Here is a 15,000-nt window from a genome sequence, read left to right as displayed (position 1 = left end):
CCCGAGCACCAGCGGTCAGCCACGGAGGGTGCTGGATCATCCATACTTCCATAGCTCCAGAGCTCCAGAGATCCATAGTTCCATAGCTCCATAGCCCCGGAGCTCCATAGCCCCGGAGCTCCATAGCTCCATAGCCCCGGAGCTCCATAGCCCCGGAGCTCCATAGCTCCATAGCCCCGGAGCTCCATAGCCCCAGAGCTCCATAGCTCCATAGCCCCGGAGCTCCATAGCCCCGGAGCTCCATAGCCCCGGAGCTCCATAGCCCCGGAGCTCCATAGCTCCATAGCCCCGGAGCTCCATAGCCCCGGAGCTCCATAGCCCCGGAGCTCCATAGCTCCATAGCCCCGGAGCTCCATAGCCCCGGAGCTCCATAGCTCCATAGCCCCGGAGCTCCATAGCTCCATACTTCCATAGCCCCAGAGCTCCATACTTCCATAGCCCCAGAGCTCCATAGCTCCAGACTTCCATAGCTCCATACTTCCATAGCTCCATAGCTCCATACTTCCATAGCTCCAGCCGCGGAGGGTGCTGGCTGGTGGCTCCATAGCTCCATACTTCCATACTTGCAGCCACGGAGTTGGCTAAAATTGCACTAAGTGCGAAAGCCCATTCATTTACAACGGCGTGTCCGCCAGGCGGCGACATTTCCCCGTTACCGGTGGCTGCGCGGCGGGTGAGTGACAGAGCTTATCCGAGCGGCTGGAACTCTGCGCCGGCGTGGTCGAGCGTGAGGCCTCGGCCCTTTGGCTGCCTGGTACCTAAAACACTTCCATTGATCCAGCCACGGAGGGTGCTGGCTGGTGGCTCCATAGCTCCATAGCTCCATAGCACCAGAGCTCCATAGCTCCATAGCTCCAGGGCTCCAGGGCTTCATAGCTCCAGGGCTCCAGGGCTCCATAGCTCCATACCTCCAGAGCTCCATAGCTCCATAGCTCCAGGGCTCCAGGGCTCCATAGCTCCATAGCTCCAGGGCTCCATAGCTCCAGGGCTCCAGGGCTCCATAGCTCCATACCTCCAGAGCTCCATAGCTCCATACTTCCAGAGCTCCATAGCTCCATAGCTCCATACTTCCATAGCTCCATAGCTCCATACTTCCATAGCTCCAGCCGCGGAGGGTGCTGGCTGGTGGCTCCATAGCTCCATACTTCCATACTTGCAGCCACGGAGTTGGCTAAAATTGCACTAAGTGCGAAAGCCCATTCATTTACAACGGCGTGTCCACAAGGCGGCGACATTTCCCCGTTACCGGTGGCTGCGCGGCGGGTGAGTGACAGAGCTTATCCGAGCGGCTGGAACTCTGCGCCGGCGTGGTCGAGCGTGAGGCCTCGGCCCTTTGGCTGCCTGGTACCTAAAACACTTCCATTGATCCAGCCACGGAGGGTGCTGGCTGGTGGCTCCATACCTCCATAGCTCCATAGCACCAGAGCTCCATAGCTCCATAGCTCCAGGGCTCCATAGCTCCATAGCTCCAGGGCTCCATAGCTCCAGGGCTCCAGGGCTCCATAGCTCCATACCTCCAGAGCTCCATAGCTCCAGGGCTCCATAGCTCCATACCTCCAGAGCTCCATAGCTCCATAGCTCCAGGGCTCCATAGCTCCATAGCTCCAGGGCTCCATAGCTCCAGGGCTCCAGGGCTCCATAGCTCCATACCTCCAGAGCTCCATAGCTCCATACTTCCAGAGCTCCATAGCTCCATAGCTCCATACTTCCATAGCTCCATAGCTCCATACTTCCATAGCACCAGAGCTCCATACCTCCAGAGCTCCATAGCTCCAGCCTGGGTGGCTGGTGGCTCCATAGCTCCATACTTCCATAGCTCCAGTCAGAGAGTTGGCGAAAATTGCACTAAGTGCGAAAGCCCATTCATTTACAACGGCGTGTCCACAAGGCGGCGACATTTCCCCGTTACCGGTGGCTGCGCGGCGGGTGAGTGACAGAGCTTATCCGAGCGGCTGGAACTCTGCGCCGGCGTGGTCGAGCGTGAGGCCTCGGCACTTTGGCCGCCTGGTACCTAAACACTTCCATTGATCCAGCTACGGAGGGTGCTAGCTGGTGGCTCCATACCTCCAGAGCTCCATACTTCCATAGCTGCAGAGCTCCATAGCTCCATACCTCCATACCTCCATAGCTCTATACTTCCATAGCACCAGAGCTCCATACTTCCATAGCACCAGAGCTCCATACCTCCAGAGCTCCATAGCTCCATAGCACCAGAGCTCCATAGCTCCATAGCACCAGAGCTCCATACCTCCAGAGCTCCATACCTCCAGAGCTCCATACCTCCAGAGCTCCATAGCTCCATAGCACCAGAGCTCCATAGCTCCATAGCACCAGAGCTCCATACCTCCATAGCTCCATACCTCCAGAGCTCCATAGCACCAGAGCTCCATAGCTCCATAGCACCAGAGCTCCATACCTCCAGAGCTCCATACCTCCAGAGCTCCATAGCTCCATAGCACCAGAGCTCCATAGCTCCATAGCACCAGAGCTCCATACCTCCAGAGCTCCATACCTCCAGAGCTCCATAGCTCCATAGCACCAGAGCTCCATAGCTCCATACTTCCATAGCACCAGAGCTCCATACTTCCATAGCACCAGTCACAGAGTTGGCGAAAATTGCACTAAGTGCGAAAGCCCATTCATTTACAAGGGCGTGTCCACAAGGCGGCGACATTTCCCCGTTACCGGTGGCTGCGCGGCGGGAGAGTGGCAGAGCTCATCCGAGCGGCTGGAACTCTGCGCCGGCGTGGTCGAGCGGCTGGCCTCGGTAGTTGAGGTACCAGGGGTGGGGCGGGGAGCTCCAGGCGGGTCTTGTGAGAGAGTGAAGCCGAGCGGCTGGAACTCTCGGCCGGCCTGGTCGAGCGGCTGGCCTCGGTAGTTGAGGTACCAGGGGCGGGCTGGGGAGCTCCAGGCGGGGCTTGTGAGAGAGTGAAGCCGAGCGGCTGGAACTCTGGGCCGGCGTGGTTGAGCCACGGAGGGTGCTGGCTGGTGGCTCCATAGCTCCATAGCTCCGTAGCTCCATAGCTCCATAGCTCCATAGCTCCATACTTCCATAGCTCCAGACTTCCATAGCTCCATAGCTCCATAGCTCCATAGCTCCAGAGCTCCAGAGCTCCATAACTCCATACTTCCATAGATCCATAGCTCCATAGCTCCATACTTCCATAGCTCCATACTTCCATAGCTCCATAGCTCCAGAGCTCCAGAGCTCCATACTTCCATAGCTCCAGTCACAGAGTTGGCGAAAATTGCACTAAGTGCGAAAGCCCATTCATTTACAACGGCGTGTCCACAAGGCGGCGACATTTCCCCGTTACCGGTGGCTGCGCGGCGGGAGAGTGGCAGAGCTCATCCGAGCGGCTGGAACTCTGCGCCGGCGTGGTCGAGCGTGAGGCCTCGGCACTTTGGCCGCCTGGTACCTAAACACTTCCATTGATCCAGCCTCGGAGGGTGCTGGCTGGTGGCTCCATACCTCCAGAGCTCCATACTTCCATAGCTGCAGAGCTCCATACCTCCATACCTCCAGAGCTCCATACTTCCATAGCTCTATACTTCCATAGCTCCATAGCACCAGAGCTCCATACCTCCAGAGCTCCATACCTCCATAGCTCCATACCTCCATACCTCCAGAGCTCCATACTTCCATAGCTCTATACTTCCATAGCTCCATAGCACCAGAGCTCCATACCTCCATACCTCCAGAGCTCCATAGCTCCATAGCACCATACCTCCAGAGCTCCAGAGCTCCATAGCTCCATACCTCCAGAGCTCCATAGCTCCATAGCACCAGAGCACCATAGCTCCATAGCACCAGAGCTCCATAGCTCCATAGCACCAGAGCTCCATAGCTCCATAGCACCAGAGCTCCATAGCTCCATAGCACCAGAGCTCCATAGCTCCATAGCACCAGAGCTCCATAGCTCCATAGCACCAGAGCTCCATAGCTCCATAGCTCCAGGGCTCCATAGCTCCAGGGCTCCATAGCTCCATACCTCCAGAGCTCCATAGCTCCATACTTCCAGAGCTCCATAGCTCCATACTTCCATAGCTCCATAGCTCCATACTTCCATGGCACCAGAGCTCCATACTTCCATAGCACCAGAGCTCCATACCTCCAGAGCTCCATAGCTCCAGCCTGGGTGGCTGGTGGCTCCATAGCTCCATACTTCCATAGCTCCAGTCAGAGAGTTGGCGAAAATTGCACTAAGTGCGAAAGCCCATTCATTTACAAGGGCGTGTCCACAAGGCGGCGACATTTCCCCGTTACCGGTGGCTGCGCGGCAGGAGAGTGACAGAGCTTATCCGAGCGGCTGGAACTCTGCGCCGGCGTGGTCGAACGGCTGGCCTCGGTAGTTGAGGTACCAGGGGTGGGCCGGGGAGCTCCAGGCGGGTCTTGTGAGAGAGTGAAGCCGAGCGGCTGGAACTCTGGGCCGGCCTGGTCGAGCGGCTGGCCTCGGTAGTTGAGGTACCAGGGGCGGGCTGGGGAGCTCCAGGCGGGGCTTGTGAGAGAGTGAAGCCGAGCGGCTGGAACTCTGGGCCGGCGTGGTTGAGCCACGGAGGGTGCTGGCTGGTGGCTCCATAGCTCCATAGCTCCATAGCTCCATAGCTCCATACTTCCATAGCTCCATACTTCCATAGCTCCAGACTTCCATAGCTCCATAGCTCCATAGCTCCATAGCTCCATAGCTCCAGAGCTCCATAACTCCATACTTCCATAGATCCATAGCTCCATAGCTCCATACTTCCATAGCTCCATACTTCCATAGCTCCAGAGCTCCAGAGCTCCATACTTCCATTGCTCCAGTCAGAGAGTTGGCGAAAATTGCACTAAGTGCGAAAGCCCATTCATTTACAAGGGCGTGTCCACAAGGCGGCGACATTTCCCCGTTACCGGTGGCTGCTTAGCGGGAGAGTGACAGAGCTTATCCGAGCGGCTGGAACTCTGCGCCGGCGTGGTCGAGCGGCTGGCCTCGGTAGTTGAGGTACCAGGGGTGGGCCGGGGAGCTCCAGGCGGGGCTTGTGAGAGAGTGAAGCCGAGCGGCTGGAACTCTGGGCCGGCGTGGATGAGCCACGGAGGGTGCTGGCTGGTGGCTCCATACCTCCATACTTCCATAGCTGCAGAGCACCAGAGCTCCATAGCTCCATAGCTTCAGAGCTCCATAGTTCCATAGCTTCAGAGCTCCATAGCACCATACCTCCATACCTCCAGAGCTCCATAGCTCCATACTTCCATAGCTCCAGAGCTCCATAGCTCCATACTTCCATACTTCCATAGCACCAGAGCTCCATACTTCCATAGCTCCAGAGCTCCATAGCACCATAGCTCCATAGCTCCATACCTCCAGAGCTCCATAGCACCATAGCTCCAGAGCTCCATACCTCCATAGCTCCATAGCTCCATACCTCCATAGCTCCATAGCTCCATAGCTCCATACTTCCATAGCTCCAGAGCACCATGGCTCCATACTTCCATAGCTCCAGCCTGGCTGGCTGGTGGCTCCATAGCTCCATACATCCATAGCTCCATAGCTCCATAGCTCCAGAGCTCCAGAGCTCCATAGCTCCATAGCTCCATACTTCCATAGCTCCGGAGCTCCATGGCTCCATACTTCCATAGCTCCAGCCTGGCTGGCTGGTGGCTCCATAGCTCCATACATCCATAGCTCCATAGCTCCCTACTTCCATAGCTCCATAGCTCCAGAGCTCCATAGCTCCATAGCTCCATAGCTCCATAGCTCCATACTTCCATAGCCCCAGAGCTCCATAGCTCCATAGCTCCAGAGCTCCATACTTCCATAGCTCCATAGCTCCATAGCTCCAGAGCTCCATAGCTCCCTACTTCCATAGCTCCATAGCTCCAGAGCTCCAGAGCTCCATAGCTCCAGGCACGGAGGGTGCTGGAGCTCCACACTTCCATAGGCAGGGAGGGTGCTGGAGCTCCACACTTCCATAGGCAGGGAGGGTGCTGGAGCTCCACACTTCCATAGGCAGGGAGGGTGCTGGAGCTCCACACTTCCATAGGCAGGGAGGGTGCTGGAGCTCCACACTTCCATAGGCAGGGAGGGTGCTGGAGCTCCACACTTCCATAGGCAGGGAGGGTGCTGGAGCTCCACATTTCCATAGGCAGGGAGGGTGCTGGAGCTCCACACTTCCATAGGCAGGGAGGGTGCTGGAGCTCCACACTTCCATAGGCAGGGAGGGTGCTGGAGCTCCACACTTCCATAGGCAGGGAGGGTGCTGGAGCTCCACACTTCCATAGGCAGGGAGGGTGCTGGAGCTCCACACTTCCATAGGCAGGGAGGGTGCTGGAGCTCCACACTTCCATAGGCACGGAGGGTGCTGGAGCTCCACACTTCCATAGCTCCAGGCACGGAGGGTGCTGGCACATCCACACTTCCAGCCACGGAGCATGCTGGCACTTCCACCTTGCTTGCTAAGTCGGCGTGATCTTGCCCAAAAAGTCCCTCCTCACCTCCAGCTGGAAGTGGAAAAAAATCCTCCACCTGCTTGGCCGAGGTTCTGGAAGCCAGCAGCTCGCAGAATGTTGCCAAAGTTTCACTGGAAGGAAAAGAAAAGAGAAGACCGAGTGCGCATTTCACCTACCGCCGAATGTCCACAAGAGGGAAGTGTCACTCCGTCGCAGAATCTGCGCCGACGCACTCGGCACCCTTCGAATTTATGGTGCCGGTGCGGGTGTTCTGGGTGCAAAAAGGCCGCCCAAGTGGTAGAAAAAAATCAGACTTCGTCTCTTAGGTCGAAATTAATGCCAAGTTTTGAAATGCGCTGGCAGGGGTGGACCAGGGCCCGTTAGAAGTGCTTAGCCGAGGTCCTGGAAGCCTAACCCGGCGTGATCTTGTGCAAAAAGCCGCTGCTGAGCTCCAGCTGGAAGTGTAAAAAGAACCGGGCTGGATCAAAAAAAGAACCGGGCGACCCGTTAAAATTGCTTAGCCGAGGTCCTGGAAGCCTAACCCGGCGTGATCTTGTGCAAAAAGCCGCTGCTGAGCTCCAGCTGGAAGTGTAAAAAGAACCGGGCTGGATAAAAAAAAGAACCGGGCTGGATCAAAAAAGAACCGGGCGACCCGTTAAAATTGCTTAGCCGAGGTCCTGGAAGCCTAACACGGCGTGATCTTGTGCAAAAAGCCGCTCCCGAGCTCCAGCTGGAAGTGTAAAAAGAACCGGGCTGGATAAAAAAAAGAACCGGGCTGGATCAAAAAAGAACCGGGCGACCCGTTAAAATTGCTTAGCCGAGGTCCTGGAAGCCTAACACGGCGTGATCTTGTGCAAAAAGCCGCTCCCGAGCTCCAGCTGGAAGTGTAAAAAGAACCGGGCTGGATAAAAAAAAGAACCGGGCTGGATCAAAAAAGAACCGGGCGACCCGTTAAAATTGCTTAGCCGAGGTCCTGGAAGCCTAACACGGCGTGATCTTGTGCAAAAAGCCGCTCCCGAGCTCCAGCTGGAAGTGTAAAAAGAACCGGGCTGGATAAAAAAAAGAACCGGGCTGGATCAAAAAAGAACCGGGCGACCCGTTAAAATTGCTTAGCCGAGGTCCTGGAAGCCTAACACGGCGTGTTCTTGTGCAAAAAGCCGCTCCCGAGCTCCAGCTGGAAGTGTAAAAAGAACCGGGCTGGATAAAAAAAAGAACCGGGCTGGTTCAAAAAAGAACCGGGCGACCCGTTAAAATTGCTTAGCCGAGGTCCTGGAAGCCTAACACGGCGTGATCTTGTGCAAAAAGCCGCTCCCGAGCTCCAGCTGGAAGTGTAAAAAGAACCGGGCTGTATCAAAAAAAGAACCGGGCTGGTTCAAAAAAGAACCGGGCGACCCGTTAAAATTGCTTAGCCGAGGTCCTGGAAGCCTAACACGGCGTGATCTTGTGCAAAAAGCCGCTCCCGAGCTCCAGCTGGAAGTGTAAAAAGAACCGGGCTGGATAAAAAAAGAACCGGGCTGGATCAAAAAAGAACCGGGCGACCCGTTAAAATTGCTTAGCCGAGGTCCTGGAAGCCTAACACGGCGTGATCTTGTGCAAAAAGCCGCTCCCGAGCTCCAGCTGGAAGTGTAAAAAGAACCGGGCTGGATCAAAAAAGAACCGGGCTGGATCAAAAAAGAACCGGGCGACCCGTTAAAATTGCTTAGCCGAGGTCCTGGAAGCCTAACACGGCGTGATCTTGTGCAAAAAGCCGCTCCCGAGCTCCAGCTGGAAGTGTAAAAAGAACCGGGCTGGATAAAAAAAGAACCGGGCTGGATAAAAAAAAGAACCGGGCGACCCGTTAAAATTGCTTAGCCGAGGTCCTGGAAGCCTAACACGGCGTGATCTTGTGCAAAAAGCCGCTCCCGAGCTCCAGCTGGAAGTGTAAAAAGAACCAGGCTGGATAAAAAAAAGAACCGGGCTGGATCAAAAAAGAACCGGGCGACCCGTTAAAATTGCTTAGCCGAGGTCCTGGAAGCCTAACACGGCGTGATCTTGTGCAAAAAGCCGCTCCCGAGCTCCAGCTGGAAGTGTAAAAAGAACCGGGCTGGATCAAAAAAAGAACCGGGCTGGTTCAAAAAAGAACCGGGCGACCCGTTAAAATTGCTTAGCCGAGGTCCTGGAAGCCTAACCCGGCGTGATCTTGCCCGAAATTCGGCCTCTATACTTCCATTTTAGGTACCAGGCGCTCATAGTGTGTTGGTCCCACTAGTCAGTGTACTGGTCCCACTCGCTAGTGTACTGGTCCCCCTAGTCAGTGTACTCATCCAGTTACCCCCCGTTTTCCAAAACACCATCGGCACGTATAAGGGGGGGACTCCTGAGAGAGATGAGGTATATGCCAGCGCAACACCAATCCGCTCCGCGCTGGTTCCCATGTCGGCTACGGATGAATAAAACCAGCCTGTCCCCCCTGGAGCTCACGAGACACGGAATTTTTTCTAAGTGCCAACGGCTCTTCCGAGCAAACGTGTCCGCTCCGGCTGGTTCCCCCGTCGGCCTCGAATGACGAAAAATGCCGGTCTCCGCCCGGAGCTCATGACAAACGAAAAATTTTCTAAGTGCCAACGGCACTTGCGAGCGAATGTGTCCGCTCGGCGCTGGTTCCCGGGTCGAACCCGGAAGACGAAAAACGCCGGTCTCCGCCCGGAGCTCATGACAAACGAAAAATTTTCTAAGTGCCAACGGCACTTGCGAGCGAATGTGTCCGCTCGGCGCTGGTTCCCGGGTCGAACCCGGAAGACGAAAAACGCCGGTCTCCGCCCGGAGCTCATGACAAACGAAAAATTTTCTAAGTGCCAACGGCACTTGCGAGCGAATGTGTCCGCTCGGCGCTGGTTCCCGGGTCGAACCCGGAAGACGAAAAACGCCGGTCTCCGCCCGGAGCTCATGACAAACGAAAAATTTTCTAAGTGCCAACGGCACTTGCGAGCGAATGTGTCCGCTCGGCGCTGGTTCCCGGGTCGAACCCGGAAGACGAAAAACGCCGGTCTCCGCCCGGAGCTCATGACAAACGAAAAATTTTCTAAGTGCCAACGGCACTTGCGAGCGAATGTGTCCGCTCGGCGCTGGTTCCCGGGTCGAACCCGGAAGACGAAAAACGCCGGTCTCCGCCCGGAGCTCATGACAAACGAAAAATTTTCTAAGTGCCAACGGCACTTGCGAGCGAATGTGTCCGCTCGGCGCTGGTTCCCGGGTCGGAACCGGAAGACGAAAAACGCCGGTCTCCGCCCGGAGCTCATGACAAACGAAAAATTTTCTAAGTGCCAACGGCACTTGCGAGCGAATGTGTCCGCTCGGCGCTGGTTCCCGGGTCGAACCCGGAAGACGAAAAACGCCGGTCTCCGCCCGGAGCTCATGACAAACGAAAAATTTTCTAAGTGCCAACGGCACTTGCGAGCGAATGTGTCCGCTCGGCGCTGGTTCCCGGGTCGAACCCGGAAGACGAAAAACGCCGGTCTCCGCCCGGAGCTCATGACAAACGAAAAATTTTCTAAGTGCCAACGGCACTTGCGAGCGAATGTGTCCGCTCGGCGCTGGTTCCCGGGTCGGACCCGGAAGACGAAAAACGCCGGTCTCCGCCCGGAGCTCATGACAAACGAAAAATTTTCTAAGTGCCAACGGCACTTGCGAGCGAATGTGTCCGCTCGGCGCTGGTTCCCGGGTCGGACCCGGAAGACGAAAAACGCCGGTCTCCGCCCGGAGCTCATGACAAACGAAAAATTTTCTAAGTGCCAACGGCACTTGCGAGCGAATGTGTCCGCTCGGCGCTGGTTCCCGGGTCGAACCCGGAAGACGAAAAACGCCGGTCTCCGCCCGGAGCTCATGACAAACGAAAAATTTTCTAAGTGCCAACGGCACTTGCGAGCGAATGTGTCCGCTCGGCGCTGGTTCCCGGGTCGAACCCGGAAGACGAAAAACGCCGGTCCTCGCCCGGAGCTCATGACAAACGAAAAATTTTCTAAGTGCCAACGGCACTTGCGAGCGAATGTGTCCGCTCAGCGCTGGTTCCCGGGTCGGACCCGGAAGACGGAAAACGCCGGTCCTCGCCTGGAGGTCCCAGCAAAATCGGCGAAAAAACGACTAAGTGTCAACTTTCGAAAAAACGACTAAGTGTCAACTTTCGAAAAAACGGCTAAGTGTCGCCTCTCTGAAAAAACGGCTAAGTGTCGCCTCTCTGAAAAAACGGCTGTGTCGCCTCTCTGAAAAAACGGCTAAGTGTCGCCTCTCTGAAAAAACGGCTAAGTGTCGCCTCTCTGAAAAAACGACTAAGTGTCGCCTCTCTGAAAAAACGGCAAAGTGCCCACGGCTCTGCGGGCTCGTGCATCCGACCCGCGCCGGTTCCCCAGCCGGCCTGAAATAAGGCAAAACCAGGCTCTCCCCCTGGAGCTCAGAGCCAATTGTGGCGAAAAAACGACTAAGTGTCAACTTTCGAAAAAACGACTAAGTGTCAACTTTCGAAAAAACGGCTAAGTGTCGACTTTCGAAAAAACGGCTAAGTGTCAACTTTCGAAAAAACGGCTAAGTGTCAACTTTCAAAAAAACGACTAAGTGTCGCCTCTCTGAAAAAACGACTAAGTGCCCACGGCTCTGCGGGGCTTGTGAGTCCGCCCCGCGCCGGTTCGGCGGTCGGCCTCAAAAAGCGAAAAATCAGCCTCTCTCCCTGGAGCTCACCAAAAATTTGTCGAAATTTTTCTAAGTTCTCCTCGAGGTACCAGGGGGTGAGGTACCCGGGCTAAGGTGCAGTACCTTTTTTGGTCTTCAGGTGCGCCAGAGTACAATGAAATGGTCCCAGTAGTCAGTGTACTCATCGACTTTCCCCCCGTTTTCCAAAGCACCTCGTTTACGAGTATGGAGGAGATGGTGCTGGTCTCCCCACGGCGTCGGACACGCCGTCCTCGACAGCACAAGGTCGGATAGAAGACCTGAAAAGCGCCGTGGCACGCGCTGGAGGTGTCACTGTGGCGAAAAAGTGACTAAGTGTCAACTTTCGAAAAAACGACTAAGTGTCAACTTTCGAAAAAACGGCTAAGTGTCAACTTTCGAAAAAACGGCTAAGTGTCAACTTTCGAAAAAACGACAAAGTGTCACCTCTCTGAAAAAACGGCAAAGTGTCAACTTTCGAAAAAACGACTAAGTGTCAACTTTCGAAAAAACGACTAAGTGTCACCTCTCTGAAAAAATGGCAAAGTGTCAACTGCGAATGTGGTGGTGCATGGAAGGAAGTGGAGGACGGCCGCCTCCTTAAACACAGGCCGAAGAGGAGCGTCAGGGCCGGCTCCTTAAACACGGACCGAGTGTCGCCCTTAACACAGACCAAGGGGAGGACGGCCGCCTCCTTAAACACAGGCCGGAAAGGAGCGTCAGGGCCAGGCTCCTCAAACATGGACCGAGTGTCGCCCTTAACACAGACCAAGGGGAGGACGGCCGCCTCCTTAAACACAGGCCGGAGAGGAGCGTCAGGGCCAGGCTCCTTAAACATGGACCGAGTGTCGCCCTTAACACAGACCAAGGGGAGGACGGCCGCCTCCTTAAACACAGGCCGGAGAGGAGCGTCAGGGCCAGGCTCCTCAAACATGGACCGAGTGTCGCCCTTAACACAGACCAAGGGGAGGACGGCCGCCTCCTTAAACACAGGCCGGAGAGGAGCGTCAGGGCCAGGCTCCTCAAACATGGACCGAGTGTCGCCCTTAACACAGACCAAGGGGAGGACGGCCGCCTCCTTAAACACAGGCCGGAGAGGAGCGTCAGGGCCAGGCTCCTCAAACATGGACCGAGTGTCGCCCTTAACACAGACCAAGGGGAGGACGGCCGCCTCCTTAAACACAGGCCGGAGAGGAGCGTCAGGGCCAGGCTCCTCAAACATGGACCGAGTGTCGCCCTTAACACAGACCAAGGGGAGGACGGCCGCCTCCTTAAACACAGGCCGGAGAGGAGCGTCAGGGCCAGGCTCCTCAAACATGGACCGAGTGTCGCCCTTAACACAGACCAAGCGGAGGACGGCCGCCTCCCTAAATACAGGCCAAACCGGAGCGCGAGTGTCGCTCCTTAAACACGGACCGAGTGGAGGACGGCCGCCTCCTTAAACACAGGCCGAACAAAATGACACAAAGTGTCAACTGCGAATGTTGTCCATCCAAGGAAGGAGCGTGATGCCCGGCCGGCTCCTTAAACACAGGCCGAGAGTCGCCCCGGACGGTCCGCCTCGCGGCGCCCGTCTGCTCGGATAAAATGACACAAAGTGTCAACTACGAATGTTGTCCATCCAAGGAGGGAGCGTGATGCCCGGCCGGCTCCGAAAACACAGGCCGAGAGTCGCCCCGGACGGTCCGCCTCGCGGCGCCCGTCTGCTCGGATAAAATGACACAAAGTGTCAACTGCGAATGTTGTCCATCCAAGGAAGGAGCGTGATGCCCGGCCGGCTCCTTAAACACAGGCCGAGAGTCGCCCCGGACGGTCCGCCTCGCGGCGCCCGCCCGCTCGGATAAAATGACACAAAGTGTCAACTACGAATGTTGTCCATCCAAGGAGGGAGCTTGAGGCCCGGCCGGCTCCGAAAACACAGGCCGAGAGTCGCCCCGGACGGTCCGCCTCTCGAGGCGCCCGCCCGCTCGGATAAAATGACACAAAGTGTCAACTACGAATGTTGTCCATCCAAGGAGGGAGCGTGATGCCCGGCCGGCTCCGAAAACACAGGCCGAGAGTCGCCCCGGACGGTCCGCCTCTCGAGGCGCCCGTCTGCTCGGATAAAATGACACAAAGTGTCAACTGCGAATGTTGTCCATCCAAGGAAGGAGCGTGATGCCCGGCCGGCTCCGAAAACACAGGCCGAGAGTCGCCCCGGACGGTCCGCCTCGCGGCGCCCGCCCGCTCGGATAAAATGACACAAAGTGTCAACTACGAATGTTGTCCATCCAAGGAGGGAGCTTGAGGCCCGGCCGGCTCCGAAAACACAGGCCGAGAGTCGCCCCGGACGGTCCGCCTCTCGAGGCGCCCGCCCGCTCGGATAAAATGACACAAAGTGTCAACTACGAATGTTGTCCATCCAAGGAGGGAGCGTGATGCCCGGCCGGCTCCGAAAACACAGGCCGAGAGTCGCCCCGGACGGTCCGCCTCGCGGCGCCCGCCCGCTCGGATAAAATGACACAAAGTGTCAACTACGAATGTTGTCCATCCAAGGAGGGAGCTTGAGGCCCGGCCGGCTCCGAAAACACAGGCCGAGAGTCGCCCCGGACGGTCCGCCTCTCGAGGCGCCCGCCCGCTCGGATAAAATGACACAAAGTGTCAACTACGAATGTTGTCCATCCAAGGAGGGAGCGTGATGCCCGGCCGGCTCCGAAAACACAGGCCGAGATTCGACCCCGGACGGGCCGTCTTCTCCCGGCGCCCGCCCGCGTACGCCCCCCATCCCCGGTCGCCCGTCTGCTCCCGGCGGGCCTCCGAGTACCCCCTCACCCAACTGACCGACTGGCACTCATGACCCGCCTTGGTAGGGCCTCCATCGGCCTCGGCTCGTCCGACGTCGGGTGGACGGTTCCTACCCACTGCGGGTCGCACTCTAGCGCCCCGGCCGCCGCGTGAGCGTGCGCTCCCCGCGCCGCCCCGCAGGCCCCGGCGCGACCGTACTGCGGCGAGACCGAGACGACCCGGTTTGGCATCCATCCCACCTAGCCACGATCCACGGAGGCCGAGCGAGCGGCTGAGTGTCGGGCGCCGCGCGTGCGAGCGTCCGCCGGCCGCGCCGGTCCTTCCGCGAATGTCGTTTCTCAAACCCTCCGGCTTGATAGCGGCGGCACCACGGGAAGCCGTCCACACACACCGTCCGACCTCTATCCGAAAAGCCTTCCCGACCAACCGCGGTCGCGGGGGCGTCTGTCGCTCCGCATCGGGGGGGCGTATGGCTTCCGCGCTACGCGCTGCGGGCTCGGGGGGGCCGCAACGGCTGAGTCTGACTCGGCCGGGGCGCAGCTTCCCTCCCGGCAGTCAGCAATAGTGCCGATCGCGCCTGCCACCAGCCCCCTCCCCGACGGGTTCGTCGGCGCCGGCTGGCCGCCGTCCGCCTTCGTTCCCCGAGGGTTCCCAACCAGCGCCGATCCAACTCCGCATCCTGGCCGCACGCAGTGCGTGCCTCGCGCGGGTAAGTCGCCGGCGCAGCGCCGCAGCTCCCGACCCCCGCGTACGGGAATAGTTGAGGGCCTCAGCGGGCCGCACCGACCGAGTCCGACTCGGGCCGGGGCGCAGATTCCCGCTTGGGTGACCGAACGTTCTCTGCTCGGGCCGGAGGGCCGACGCCCGTCCCCCCCCCGTCGTCCCCCACGGACCGCCTCCGAGGCCACTTCGCACGGCTCATCCTCGGCTCCCTACCAATGCTTAATCGATGGGGCCGCCCGGCCGGATTCGCGCCCCCCTGTCCACCGCGAGTCTCCCCAGACTAACCCGAGTTACCGCCCAGCTCGCCTAACCTTGCACTCGCTCTGCCAAACGGTCGTGTAGTCGGCGGGCCGTCCTACGGGTCGCCCTCCCTCCCCAAACGCGCG

This window comes from Syngnathus leptorhynchus, unplaced genomic scaffold, assembly GCF_054491065.1.
Source record: "Syngnathus leptorhynchus isolate UIUO unplaced genomic scaffold, UIUO_Slep HiC_scaffold_79, whole genome shotgun sequence".
Classification (NCBI taxonomy): domain Eukaryota; kingdom Metazoa; phylum Chordata; class Actinopteri; order Syngnathiformes; family Syngnathidae; genus Syngnathus; species Syngnathus leptorhynchus.
This window is presented reverse-complemented; position numbering follows the sequence as displayed.